Raw genomic sequence first — 14,917 nt, 5'->3', positions numbered from 1 at the left:
ACATTGCAAAGTGCCTGATTGTTGCGTTACGCATTGCATTATTTTTACATTGCAAAGTGCCTGATTATTGTGTTAAGCATTGCATTATTTTTACGTTGCAAAAGTGACTGATTCCAGCATTACAAACTGCATAACATGGTATTAGGATTACAGTTGAATGTTTAGAAGTGTTCATTAATATCGACAGAACTTACAAGGGCTGGCTGACCTAACAACCGGAAAGTAGAAATAGTACACATATTCATATGGTGGATTTATTTTGTGTGGTCTTATCGTATATCGTTTTATATAAAATGCATACTCATTTTTATAAAACTTGTGTGGAGTCTATTTGTGGTGTCATCATTGGGTTGCTGTGAGCATGGGTGCAAATACTTTACTCATTTACCTTGAAAATAAGCCTGACTGCTCGAGCCAAGCTACCAAGGGGGTGAGCGGGGGCTATCTCAGAAGGTGACCTTCCTTTCCCTGACGTGGATATGCGGGTCCCTATTTGGCCTAAGTTACCTACCTCAGCCAACCAGGGATCCCGGGTCTAACACAGACGAGGCCCATTCAGGTGAAAAGAAATCTCCTCCCCCTACTCTAAATGCAGCCTAGGTCTATTGAGCCGAGCCCTGACCCATCCAGGCTCTCTGGAGCCACTGCTCCTCCCCAGCCCATGTCACCCCAAAGCCAGACAGTCAATACACATCATAAGGGAGGCACACTGGATGGCTAAGCAAGAAAATACCTACTTTCTAAAAGTGGCATTTTCAAACACAGAATGGAAAATAACTTGTTCCCAGGAACAGTTATGTTTATAAAATGTTATAAGCAAACTCCCCCTTCTGTCCTATGGGAACAAGTAGCCTTGCAATAGTGAAACACTAAATTGACAGTAGTTCACTCTCAGGACATGCCACCCACACTAGGGCATGTCCTACCTTTCACATGTACTGCACCTTGCCCACAGGTGTACCTTGGGCCTATATTAGGGGAGACTAATATGTAAGAAAAGTGAAGTGTAGGGCCTGGCAAGTGGGTGCACTTGCCAAGTCGACATGGCAGTACTAAACTGCCCACAGATCCTGCAGTGGCAGATCTGAGTTACCTTTTCAGGGCTACTCATGTGGGTGGCACAATCAGTGCTGCAGGCCCTCTAGTAGTATTTGATTTACTGGCCCTGGCACACTGAGTGCACTTTACTATAGACTGACTAGTAATTCTAACATGCCAATCATGGAAACACCAATCCAAATTAACATTTTACAACAGGGGCACTTGCACTTTAACACTGAACAGCAGTGAGAAAGTGCACAGAGACACTAAACCAGCAAAAACAGAGTCAAAACCAGGAGGTCAGAAAGCAAAAAGACAGGGGAAACACGCTAAAAGAGGTCAAGTCTAACACCTCTGTACAGCAGTTTTCATGGAGGAGGATCTGCCATAAAATCCATGGTGGAGAGGAAACTTGTAATATGTTTGTCAGGTGAAGCATGTTGCGGCATCAAGACCGCCCACCACCACCACCAGGGATCTGTGATCCCTGGTGGTTGTGGTGGTGCAATGGCACTCGGACCGCCCAACTTGTAATGGAGCGGTTGGACCGCCGGGGCAATGGTGGCTGGACTGCCACCAACTCTCCACCGTGAGTCTGGTGGCCCATAAACCACCAGACTCATTATCAGGCCCTAAGAGACAACCGCCCTTTCAATTTAAATTTCCTTTTCCTTTTTTCCACTTTTACGGTTGAGAGAGAGTAACATAGTAAACAACGTTGTGATTGCTTAAAATAAGAGTCCTATGGAACCTCTATATCTTACTTATGGATCCCCCCAGCCCCCAGGTTCCATTATTGGGCATAAGGGTTTGGTCCTGTGCATTGTTCTTTAAACCCTCTCTGGGCATTGAGAAGCATGGGCCACAATTATTTTGCTGAGGCAAAACTAACTGTCACAAAGTCTGTTTGAACCATGAATTCCATATTAAGCGTAAAACTGTGCCACGTTCAATATCACACTGATCTCCTTTCCAAGTCCTCATCATAATTCAGCCTCGCCCTCCTAGTCATAGGTATCATAGGCTCTCTGACTTTCACACACCAGACATCCAGTCATTGCTACCTCGGAACTTTATAAAATTATCTACAGCTGCTCATGAACTCCTCTTCCCAGAACCCATGGGCGTTACAGTGCAGTGATGTATTGTTCAACGCATATTGAACAGAAAAGAACCCCAGATCTGACAAAATGGCGGGGGCCTAGAACACAGTTCATAATCCTTTGGCGATGTGAAAGGATAAGGTAGGTTCCTAATGTTTGCACTTTTGATGTAACTTAAATGAATTAATGCTAGTCCACTATTCCAAGTCTTGTTCATGGTCTTGTCTTATATTCGTTTTCAGTTCTCTAGTGCACGGATGTGTAGATCCATAAACCCTCTACAAAGTAAGTATTTGCACATTCATTTTGAAACTTTTAATACATTCACAATAGAAAGATATAAAGAGAGACTAAATAAATAAAGCAGTAAGTGATATTTAAATGCATCTATATGAGAAAAAGATACACAGAAACAACTACAGTACATAGAAGACACATTACTTCGTTTTGTGTAGCATTTCCATTGAATATATTAGGGAAAATAAGGCTGTTTTTCTGAAATCCAAAGAAAATCACGTCTTGCATAATTTGAAAGCAGAAAACATTTCTTTCCTCATTCATTTCCCACCGGGATCTTAAATGTATTTCTTTTGCCATCTTCTAATACAAATGTAAGTACAACCTTTCATTTTCGACCTGGTATTCCGTCCCAGAAGGCTGTCACCCTTCAATTTACAGCGCTGTTTAAATGTTACCACAGAGATGTACATAATATGTTGCTTCAAACACAAGCTGTTCTACTTTTCATGTATTTCCATGGGGACATAGCCGTGCCTAAGAAAAAAGGCCGCATTGCAATCCTGCAATTATTTTCTGAAAAATGCAGAACCGTTGCTAAGAAAACTGGTCTTCTTAACTCGCGTTGATCTCTGAATTGAATATGCTGTATAATAAATTGTGTTGTAATGCAGCCGGATATGTTTTAAAAAAAAATATGAGCACAAAATGGAAAATAGTACATGCTGCTTGTTTAGTATTTATTCATGTTATATTTAATGTATAGAAAACCCTACAGATAGCATAATGAGGCTCACTGTGTTCCTGGCTCCGAAAACAGGAGCATATACACGTGTGAATTTAAAATTATGAAAAAAAACCCTAATGATGTATTATGTCAGCCCTGTTAAGTTTTTAAAGACATCTGAATGTGATATTTTACTGACCGTTGTTAAAAAAGAGGTTGTGGCTAGTTTTGATGTTGCCTCTTTGCATCACATTTGTAATCCTAATTTCACTTAAACATACATTTTCTGAATTGATACTTGACAAGGAAAGTTTACCATGCTCATAGGTCCTCGATTGCTCTCAGTACACAATTATATTTTGAACTCTGGGCAGACGTATTTTTATTAGTTACGAAAATGGAAGCAGTCTGTACACGTAAAAGGTAAATTATTGCGTAAGGATATGTCTTGAAATGAACACAAATGAAGTGTGTGAGCTTGATACAAATGTTTGTGTACATTTGCACCCGCAGACAGTCGCGAACTACAGATGCGATATTCAACTATTCGTATTAAGAATTAGAGGATGTATTTGCTGCCCAGCTATAGAAAGTATCTAAGGCATTTTAATGCCAAAAGCCAAAATGTTATCTTCACTATGTGAGCAGTGTTCTCTCCACTGAAAAATGACGGTATTCGCTTACAAATATTAGTGGAAATGACTGTCATAGGTATTGGTAACCTGTAACAAAATATATAATTTTTTGCATGTTGCAAACCAATACAGATATTCCAAAAGTATTCAGGGCTGCATTTAGCTTTTTGCAATGTAGTAATAAATGCATAATTGAAGTACCTCAGTTATTGGAAGCAGAGAATTACATCTAACACCTTTCAAGATGTAGGTTTTTATGAAGGTGTTTTCATGTCAGACCACTGACTCATTGTCAGTGAAATTGCTCTCCCACCCTCGCAGCTCCACCATTAAGTGAGGTGCCCCTGCCCCTGCACTCTTGAGTGTTGGTGATCGAGGCCCTCCTCCACCCGCAGGTTTCCCTGCGCCTCATCCCTGGTGGTCCAGTGGACCTCTGTCTCCTTTCTTTCTTTCTGCTCCTTCACTCGTTTTTCTCCCCTTTCTATCTTTCACCTTTCTGCACCTCTGCTCTTTTGCGCCTTATTTCTGCCCATTTCCCTTTCTCTCCCTCTGCTCCTTCACTCGTTTTCACTCGTTTTTTTCCCCTTTCTATCTTTCACCTTTCTGCACCTCTGCTCTTTTGTGCCTTATTTCTGCCCATTTTCCCTTTCTCTCCCTCTGCTCCTTCACTCGTTTTTTTACCCTTTCTATCTTTCACCTTTCTGCTCTTTTCTGCATCTCTGCTCTTTTGTGCCTTATTTCTGCTTATTTTCCCTTTTTTCTTTATCCCTTCTTTCCTCCCTTTACCTTCCCCCGCCGCTGCTGCACCCGCGGCCCCTCCCCCCCAGCACGACCGGCCCAATCCAGCTCCCCTCCCCGCTCCCGCCTCCCAGCTGTCCAGCCCTCCCCGACCCCTACTTAATGGCTGCCACTACGGGGACAGGCGAGCAAGACCACTGACTCATTGTCAGTGAAATTGCTCTCCCACCCTCGCAGCTCCACCATTAACTGAGGAGCCCCTGCCCCTGCACTCTTGAGTGTTGGTGATCGAGGCCCTCCTCCACCCGCAGGTTTCCCTGCCCCTCATCCCTGGTGGTCCAGTGGACCTCTGTCTCCTTTCTTTCTTTCTGCTACTTCACTCGTTTTTCTCCCCTTTCTATCTTTCACCTTTCTGCACCTCTGCTCTTTTGCGCCTTATTTCTGCCCATTTCCCTTTCTCTCCCTCTGCTCCTTCACTCGTTTTCACTCGTTTTTTCCCCTTTCTCTCTTTCACCTTTCTGCACCTCTGCTCTTTTGTGCCTTATTTCTGCCCATTTTCCCTTTCTCTCCCTCTGCTCCTTCACTCGTTTTCACTCGTTTTTTTACCCTTTCTATCTTTCACCTTTCTGCTCTTTTCTGCATCTCTGCTCTTTTGTGCCTTATTTCTGCTTATTTTCCCTTTTTTCTTTATCCCTTCTTTCCTCCCTTTACCTTTCCCCGCCGCTGCTGCCCCCGCGGCCCCTCCCCCCAGCACGACCGGCCCAATCAGCTCCCCTCCCCGCTCCCGCCTCCGTGCTGTCCAGCCCTCCCCGACCCCTACTTAATGGCGGCCACTGCGGGGACAGGCGAGCAAGACCACTGACTCATTGTCAGTGAAATTGCTCTCCCACCCTCGCAGCTCCACCATTAAGTGAGGTGCCCCTGCCCCTGCACTCTTGAGTGTTGGTGATCGAGACCCTCCTCCACCCGCAGGTTTCCCTGCGCCTCATCCCTGGTGGTCCAGTGGACCTCTGTCTCCTTTCTTTCTTTCTGCTCCTTCACTCGTTTTTCTCCCCTTTCACCTTTCTGCACCTCTGCTCTTTTGCGCCTTATTTCTGCCCATTTCCCTTTCTCTCCCTCTGCTCCTTCACTCGTTTTCACTCGTTTTTTTCCCCTTTCTATCTTTCACCTTTCTGCACCTCTGCTCTTTTGTGCCTTATTTCTGCCCATTTTCCCTTTCTCTCCCTCTGCTCCTTCACTCGTTTTCACTCGTTTTTTTACCCTTTCTATGTTTCACCTTTCTGCTCTTTTCTGCATCTCTGCTCTTTTGTGCCTTATTTCTGCTTATTTTCCCTTTTTTCTTTATCCCTTCTTTCCTCCCTTTACCTTTCCCCGCCGCTGCTGCCCCCGCGGCCCCTCCCCCCAGCACGACCGGCCCAATCCAGCTCCCCTCCCCGCTCCCGCCTCCCAGCTGTCCAGCCCTCCCCGACCCCTACTTAATGGCGGCCACTGCGGGGACAGGCGAGCAAGACCACTGACTCATTGTCAGAGAAATTGCTCTCCCACCCTCGCAGCTCCACCATTAAGTGAGGTGCCCCTGCCCCTGCACTCTTGAGTGTTGGTGATCGAGGCCCTCCTCCACCCGCAGGTTTCCCTGCGCCTCATCCCTGGTGGTCCAGTGGACCTCTGTCTCCTTTCTTTCTTTCTGCTCCTTCACTCGTTTTTCTCCCCTTTCTATCTTTCACCTTTCTGCACCTCTGCTCTTTTGCGCCTTATTTCTGCCCATTTCCCTTTCTCTCCCTCTGCTCCTTCACTCGTTTTCACTCGTTTTTTTCCCCTTTCTATCTTTCACCTTTCTGCTCTTTTCTGCATCTCTGCTCTTTTGTGCCTTATTTCTGCTTATTTTCCCTTTTTTCTTTATCCCTTCTTTCCTCCCTTTACCTTTCCCCGCCGCTGCTACCCCCGCGGCCCCTCCCCCCCAGCACGACCGGCCCAATCAGCTCCCCTCCCCGCTCCCGCTTCCCAGCTGTCCATCCCTCCCCGACCCCTACTTAATGGCGGCCACTGCGCGGCCGCGTAGCGGGCGCGGGCTGCGGGCGCGCCGCTGGTGCACCGAAGGCGCGTCAAAGGCAAGCACGTCTGCGCCCGTCTGCGACCCGTCTGCAACCAGCACCAAGAACCCTGGACCTCCGCCCCGCCAACGCTACGACCCAGCAGCACTCCACGCACTCAACCCAGGCTGCAACAACAACTGCAAGCTAGCATCACCAGCCGACACCCATGGACCCTTCAGCTGTCACCGCTGCCGGCACACCTGCAGCACCGCCAAGAACACGGATCCAGCACAACCCGCCCACAAGAACACAACCGAACCGAAGACCCTGCAATGCATCGTCCTCAACGTCCGATCCATCCACAAACACGCCACAGAAATCTGGGACCTCCTCGACAGCACAACCCCAGACGTAGCATTCTTCACCGAAACCTGGACCAACACCACCTCGGGACCGGACATCGCCATCGCCATCCCCCAAGGATACAAGATCTCCAGGAAGGACCGCCCCATCCACCCAGGAGGAGGAATCGCCATCGTCCAAAAATCCAGCCTCCGCCTGAGCACACTCCCTGACGAGTCCACAGAACTGATGGAACACCTTCACTTCAAGATACTGGCCAGCCCCACCGCCGCCCTTCGAGGAACCCTCATCTACCGACCCCCTGGAACCCGCGGACCCTTCGCCAACTCCATCACGGACATTATCTCCCCGCAGGCCATCGCATCCACCAACTACACCCTGCTGGGAGACCTCAACTTCCACCTCGACAATCAACTGGACCCCAACACCACATCCCTCCTGGACAACCTCCACAACATTGGACTCCGCCAGATCGTGACCGAGCCCACGCACTCAGCAGGACACACCCTCGATCCCCTCTTCACTACAGGAAACTCCATCACCTTCAGCCACACCACCGAACTCCCATGGACCGACCATCGTTGCGTCCACTTCACCTTCAGAACACCCACCATCCACAGACACCAGCACCTGCTTCCACAAAGAAACTGGACCAAAATCACCGATGACCAGCTCACCTCCTCACTCAACAACTCCACCCCAACCATCGCGGAAAACGACGACCCCAACACCGCAGCCCGAACCCTGCATAGATGGATCTCGGACAGCACCAACACCATAGCCCCCCTCAAGAAAAACAACAATACCCGTGCCAAGAAAGCCAGATGGTTTACCACCGAACTTCGAGAGTCCAGGCGCACATGCCGCCGCCTCGAAAAGGCCTGGAGAAACACCAAATCCACAGAAGCCCACAACAACTTCAGAGCCGCCACCAACGCCCACCATCAACTTATCAGAGAAACGAGGAAAAAAGCGATTGAAGACAGAATCTCCACCCACGCACACAACAGCAAGGAACTCTTCAGCATCATCAAGGAGTTCGCCCAACCCACTAGCGAGTCTACCGACATCCCTCCCTCACAAGACCTCTGCGACAAACTCAGCATCTTTTTCCACCACAAAATCAAGAGCATCTACGACAACTTCGACGAAGACAACCAACACACTGAACCCTCACCAACCACCCCCGACACCCGGAAACCAGCGATTGATGACTGGACAGCACTCACCACCGAAGACACACTGAAGACAATGAAGTCAATCCACTCAGGGGCCCCCACGGACCCCTGCCCCCACCACATCTTCAACAGAGCCGCCAACAACATCGCACCCATGCTCCGCCAAACCATCAACCGCTCCCTGGCGACCGCCTCATTCCCCGACGACTGGAAACACGCCGAGGTCAACCCCCTCCTAAAGAAACCCTCAGCGGACCCCACCGACCTCAAAAACTACAGACCCATCTCCCTGCTCCCGTTCCCAGCGAAAGTCATTGAGAAAGCTATCAACAGCCATCTCGCCACATTCATTGAAGAACACAACATCCTCGACTCCTCCCAATCCGGCTTCAGAAAAAACCACAGTACGGAAACCGCCCTCCTCGCCGCAACAGACGACATCCGCACCTTACTGGACAAAGGAGAAACAGTAGCCCTCATCCTCCTCGACCTATCAGCGGCGTTCGACACAGTCTCCCACCGCACCCTAATACGCAGACTCTACGACGCAGGAATCCAGGACAAGGCCCTCGACTGGATCTGCTCCTTCCTCTCCAGCAGGACGCAGCGGGTCAGACTCCCCCCTTTCCTCTCGGACCCCACACCTATCACCTGCGGAGTCCCCCAGGGCTCCTCCCTCAGCCCGACGCTCTTCAACGTCTACATGGCTCCACTTGCCCCCATCGTCAGAACCTACAGACTCAACATCGTGTCATATGCAGACGACACCCAGCTCATCCTCTCCCTATCCAACGAGCCCAACACCGCCAGACGCAACTTTCGAGAAGGCATGGAAGCCGTCGCCAAATGGATGAAAAACAGCTGCCTACAACTAAACACCAACAAAACAGAAGTACTCATCATGGGCCCAAACCCCGACGCCTGGAGTGACACCTGGTGGCCCACCGCCCTCGGAAACCCGCCAACCCCCACAGACCACGCACGCAACCTGGGAATCATCCTGGACTCCGAGCTCAAAATGGACCGCCAGATCAACTCTGTCTCATCTTCCTGCTTCCACACCCTCCGCCTCCTTCGTAAGACCTTCAAATGGATCCCCCTCGAACACCGAAAGACAGTCACTCACGCCCTGGTCACCAGCAGACTCGACTACGGCAACGCACTCTACGCCGGAATAAACAAAAACCTCATCCGCAAGCTACATAACATCCAGAACGCCCCCGCAAGACTGGTCCTCAACCTGCCAAAACACTGCCACATCTCCCAGCACCTGCGCACACTCCACTGGCTCCCCGTCGAGGCGAGAATCACCTTTAAGATGCTCATCCACGCACACAAGGCCCTCCACGGCACCGGACCAGCATACCTGAACAGCCGACTCAAATTCCACGCACCCCAAAGGACCCTACGATCAGCCCAGCTTTCCTACGCTGTGGTCCCCCGCACCAGAAAGACCAGATCGGGAGGCCGCTCCTTCTCCTTCCTCGCGGCCAAAGCATGGAACGCCCTTCCGCTCCACCTCAGACAGACAACATCGCTCCCCATCTTCGCAAGAAACCTCAAAACCTGGCTCTTCGACAGACCCCCTCCTTGATGGAATGGAACCTGCACCCCCCCAACCCCTCCCCCCACCCCTAGCGCCTTGAGACCCTTACGGGTGAGTAGTCGCGCTTTAACAAACTCCTGATTGATTGATTGATTGATTGATGTCATTGAATAATTTTCGACATCAGTACAAATTGGGTTTTCTATTCAATAGCAATACCACATCTGGAAGGAAAAAATAAACTGTCACCTGGCACATCAGGCACATATAGGTGGCAAGCAGAACATCTCTATAATCAATGACTAGTGACACACTCTGGTATGTCAAAACGCGATTATTATAAATTATTACAGTCGAGCTCTGATATCCCAATTCCTGCTTCCAGAGCAAGCAGCTGTGATGAAAGGCAGGTCAGGGCTCATAACTGAAGGAGCTGTTTAAAACAAAACCTTGCTTTTCATTCTTCTACTCTATTAATTAGCTTACAATGACAAATCAGAGAGAATATGTTTTATTTTTTGATCTCCTTTGATAGAGAAAAGCTAGAATCTTTCTGCATGTTTCTAAACATTCAAAGCTATTGCAGAAAAAACTGTCTAATATCTGTTTGCAACAAATATCTAACAGGTTTTTGATGTGTTTAATTTTGCACTAGAGCTTTTATTGTTATTCTTCAAGTTTTAAAACATGCCTGCTCTTTCATATGAAAGAGCTATGCACAAAAGTTTTAAGTGGTTTGTGGGAAAGGTAATGATATGGCCATGTATTATATGGATAAAAATACCCTCTCGTGTACATGAAACGCATATTGCAAACAACCTCAGAGTTGCGTAACCTTCAGCCTCATTTCTCTATATGGTGATGGAGCTCCTCCTAGTTCGAAATATCCTTATAATGGCAAACCACTCAAAAGGGCCCACCTCTAATGTGTCACTTTCAATGTTTGGCTTAGGACCACGGGGGTGGGGGGGCGAAATTGCCTTAGAGGTCCTACTATGCTGCTTGACCTGGGTCTCATGCATCTTTCTTTCCTTTTTATTTTTTTATATAAAACCTTTCATGGTTTCTTCATAAAAAAAATTATGTTTTGTACAGTTTTTCTTCCATTACAATAGACAAAAACACTAATTTACTTAAAATCATAGACTACATCTATACACATAATATACTCTTATCAGATCTCTTGTGCCATATTTTCATCTCATATGCCATTCAGTCCACATTCTCTTCTCTTCTTCATTTAGTGTATGGACCCAGACTGGACACACCAACAGTCAGTCAATTTACTTTTCAGTAGTTATATATTTCTTTCCTACCACCTTCTTCAGGACAGGACTAATTTACATTGTATGCACAAGAAAATCCTCATCAATGTATAGGATGAGAACACAGACCCTTTAGAAATATCCTGGTATTGAAAGAAATGGAGACTCTCAGCCACACTTGAATTGCATAAACGCGCACTCTTATTTCTTTGGAGTGAAACCTTTGCATTGGATTCCAAAATAAAACGGCACTTGTTTTTAACTAGACCGCTCCACTTTGGATCCCGTGCTGGAATAGGACCACTCATAAAATGTTTTACTTCTGATCCATGTGACTCACCCTTGCGTCAGCGCTGCTTTGACAGGAAGATGTCCCGTATTGCATCAGTGCCATGCTACCTTTTTTCCATACAAGGAGACACGAGCAGCTCCTGACTTTTGGTGGTGGCACCATGTTTTAATGCAATATCCTTATAATCTATAGCATGGGTACCACATCCCATATAAATAACATACATCCTCCATTGTCATGGCCTTTTAGTGTAGTGGGTTGTATGGATGGTGTATATCGACAACGACCATGTGGCTTTTGCTTTTGTCAAGGAGACTGAAAAGACAAATGTCTTAGGACGACTGATTGCAGGATGTCTTTACTTCTCACAACTGACATAAATGAGACATTATTACATATGGAACTGTCCCCCTCATACAACCTATTCATATATAGGTTCTTACTTGAAACTTCCCCTTTATTCTTCAGCCTCTCTTTGTACTGTCACAGTTACTGTTGTCTGTTTCAACTGCCCTTTGGACTGAAGTATGTGACAGCCTCGGCATTACTGCTATAGAGCACCTAAATAAAATAACTTTATTTGTTGGTGTTGGACCAGGGCTTTTTTGTATGGTTATCCAAAAACGTTTTCCCTTCCTCCTGTATTTTTTCTCACCTTTTTTGATGGCTTTAGGGCTCCGGGAACCTTACCACTGCTGATCAGTGCTAAATTGCATGTGTTCTTTCCTGTAAACTTGGTATGATTTGTCTCCATCTGTTTGGCATATTTAATTGAACTGTAAGTCACTTGTAAAGTGGTATCCTACATACCCAGGGCCTGTAAATTAAATGCTACTAGTGGGCATGCCTCGCTGCTAGTGCCACCCCCAAAAGAAGCCTTTCAAACCTGTCTCAGGCCTCTGCGGGGCCTGCGTGCACGGTTCACTGCCACATTGAATTGGCATTTAAAGGTGCTTGCCAAGCCCGAAACTCGCTTTTTTATACATATAGGTCACCCCTAAGGTAGGCCCTACGAAGCCCTATGGGCAGGGTGTTGTGTAAGTAAAAGGTAGGACATATGCCTTCATTGTGTGGCATGTCCTGGTGCTGACAAAAAACCTATTTGGTTCTCACTGCTGTGCGGCTGCTCCTCTCATAGGTTGGCGCTGGGAATTCCCTGGTGTGTGTTTCAGTGGTAATTTCTAATCTGAAGGAGTAGCGTTGCCATGTTTGGTATGTTTGGAATAGTGGTGATCTATCCTGCTTATTGGTGAAAGCGGATATTTGATTACTCATTTAGAAATGCCATTTCAGTGTTCTTTGACTCTTTGGCTTTGCAGCCTAACTCCAATCAACTTTTGGTTTAGACTGACAGGGGCCTGTTTTGTGCATTCACTATAGACAGTAACAAGAGAGCTGAGGTGTGCCCGCATATCATGATGTGTCTTCCTGGGCAAGAGTAGTGGGAGGAGTTGTCACCAGCACTTAAATAAGGCTGTCCATGCCTTTTACAATGCTGTCTCTGTCCCTCTGTTTTGAGTATTATGTCATGCCTTTAGGTGAAATGGAGGTGTGGTGCACTTCTAAAGTTTGTATTGAAGTTACCTCACATCAAGGATATTTCAGTACAAGTATAGGGGCTCTGACCTCATGATTTTAAAAAACAGTGTTGAACTTGTAACCCTATGCTACTGGTTCTACATGCTGCACGTTGCCATGGACTGCTGTGCTGCCAAGAGAAACCACCATTTGAACTACTTGCTTTCCTGTGTTGCCCTGCTAGGCAGCAGGAGGGACTGCCTCTTTGTTTCTGCACTGATTGTATTGGCCTGCTGCCTGCCGGCTGTCTGTGCCCCCCAGTATACTCCAATCAATCAATCAATCAATCAATGCATTTGTAAAGCACGCTACATACTCGTGAGGGTCCCAAGGCGCTGGGGGGGGGGGGCTGCTACTGATCGAAGAGCCAGGTCTTGAGAAGTCTTCTGAAGGCCAGCAGGTCCTGGGTCTGTCGTAGGCTGGTAGGGAGAGCGTTCGAGGTCTTGGCAGCGAGGTAGGAGAAGGATCTGCCGCCGGCAGTGGTTTTCCGGATACGAGGAACTGTGGAGAGGGCGAGGGTGGTAGAGCGGAGGTTGCGGGTGGGGGTGTGGAAGCTGAGTCGGTTGTTGAGGTATGTTGGTCCGGTGATGTGTAGTGGTTTGTGTTCGTGGGTGAGGAGTTTGAAGGTGATTCTCTTGTTGACAGGGAGCCAGTGTAGGCTTCTCAGGTGGGGTGTGATGTGGCTGCATTCGGGGACGTCGAGGATCAGCCGTGCCGAGGCGTTCTGTATTCGTTGTAGTCATCTCAGGAGCTTGGTTGTTATTCCTGAGTAGAGGGCGTTCCCGTAGTCGAGTCTGCTGCTGATGAGGGCCTGGGTGACGGTTTTTCTCGTGTCGGGAGGGCTCCATTTGAAGATCCTGCGGAGCATCCGGAGGGTGTTGAAGCAGGACGCGGCAAAGGCGTTGACTTGCTTGGTCATGGAGAGGGTGGAGTCGAGAATGAACCCCAGGTTTCTTGCGTGGTCGGTGGGTTCTGGGGCTGTGCCTCACGATGTGAGCCACCAGGAGTCGTCCCAGGCTGATGGGGTGGGTCCGAGGATGAGGACCTCTCTCTTGTCTGAATTCAGCTCCAGTCGGCGACAGGCTTCATACCTCTGTGAAGGTTGGCTTTGGCGGTAAGTGGGTCCTCGGTGAGGGATATGATCAGCTAGGTGTCGTTGGCGTAGGAGATGATGTTGAGGTTGTGCTGTGGTGCGACGTTGGCGAGAGGTGCCATGTAGATGTTGAACAGCGTTGGGCTAAGGGAGGATCCTTGTGGGACGCCGCAGATGATCTCAGTGGTTTTAGAGTGGTAGGGTGGGAGGCGGACGCTCTGGGTTTTGCCGGAGAGGAAGGATGTGCTCCAGGCCAGGGCCTTCTCTTGAATTCTGGCGCCATGGAGGCGCGCTGATAGGGTGCGGTGGCAGACTGTGTCAAAGGCAGCTGACAGATCCAGGAGGATGAGGGCGGCTGTTTCTCCTTTGTCCAGGATCCTGATGTCGTCGGTGGTGGCGATGAGGGCGGTTTCAGTGCTGTGGTTGCTGCGGAAGCAGGATTGGGAGAGGTCCAGGATGTTGTTGTCTTCGAGATAGTGGGTTAGCTGTTTGTTGACAATCTTCTCTGTCACTTTTGCCAGGAACGGAAGCAGGGAGATGGGCCGGAAGTTCTTGAGGTCTTTGGGGTCTGCCTTGGGTTTATTCAGGAGGGCATTGATCTCGGTGTGTTTCCAGCTTTCCGGGAAGGCTGCTGTCTCGAAGGAGATGTTGATTGTTTTCCGGAGGTGGAGTGCGATGGTTGTATGGCAATGTTGAAAACGTGATGAGGGCACAGGTCGGATGGGGATCCGGAGTGCATGGAGTTCATGGTTTTGATGGTGTCATCGTCGCTCACGTTGGACCAGGCGGTCAGGCGACATTTGTGGTTGGAGGTTGCCGGGATGGTGGTCTTAGTGGTCTGTGGGTGCGGGGGTGTCGCAGTTGAAGCTGTCGTGGATGTCGGTGTTCTTGCGGTGAAAGAAGGTGGCCTGGGATTCGCACAGGTCTTGTGATGGTGGAATGTCGTAGGTGTTGGAGCTGGGGTTGGAGAGTTCTTTCACGATGCTGAAGAGCTCTTTGGTGTTGTGTGCATTGTTGTCTAGGTGGTCCTTTTGGCGGTCCTGATGAGTTGGTGGTGTCTGTGGGTGACGTTCTGTTGGGCTGTGAGG

The sequence above is a fragment of the Lissotriton helveticus genome, chromosome 4_1 (genome assembly GCF_964261635.1).
Source record: "Lissotriton helveticus chromosome 4_1, aLisHel1.1, whole genome shotgun sequence".
Taxonomy (NCBI): Eukaryota; Metazoa; Chordata; class Amphibia; order Caudata; family Salamandridae; genus Lissotriton; species Lissotriton helveticus.
Note: the sequence above shows the minus strand (reverse complement) of the source record.